Source organism: Mesitornis unicolor, unplaced genomic scaffold, assembly GCF_000695765.1.
Source record: "Mesitornis unicolor isolate BGI_N332 unplaced genomic scaffold, ASM69576v1 scaffold44529, whole genome shotgun sequence".
Classification (NCBI taxonomy): Eukaryota; Metazoa; Chordata; class Aves; order Mesitornithiformes; family Mesitornithidae; genus Mesitornis; species Mesitornis unicolor.
The window spans coordinates 1-292 of NW_010206148.1; positions in this window are offsets into that span (position 1 = coordinate 1).

The following is a 292-nucleotide window of genomic DNA, read 5'->3' on the forward strand; positions in this document are numbered from 1 at the left end:
GGTTGAGAGCTGGGTAAAGGCAGAACCAGAGGGTCCTGAGCCCATCCTTGCCCATTTTGGGGTGGCTACAGCCAGGCTCAGCTCATGGCCCAGCTTCTATGGCAAAGATTTGGGGCAGGGAGTGCTCAGCTCAGGACCCCAGGACCACCTCTCATTGCTTTTGATGGGAAACGCAGGCAGGAAAACCACAGATTTGGGGTTGGGAATCGTGGAGATCTGGGAATCCCAGCAAATCCCTGGAAATCCCTGGAAATCCCATCGCCTCTACTGGAAACCCCCCCCCCCCGGGGCC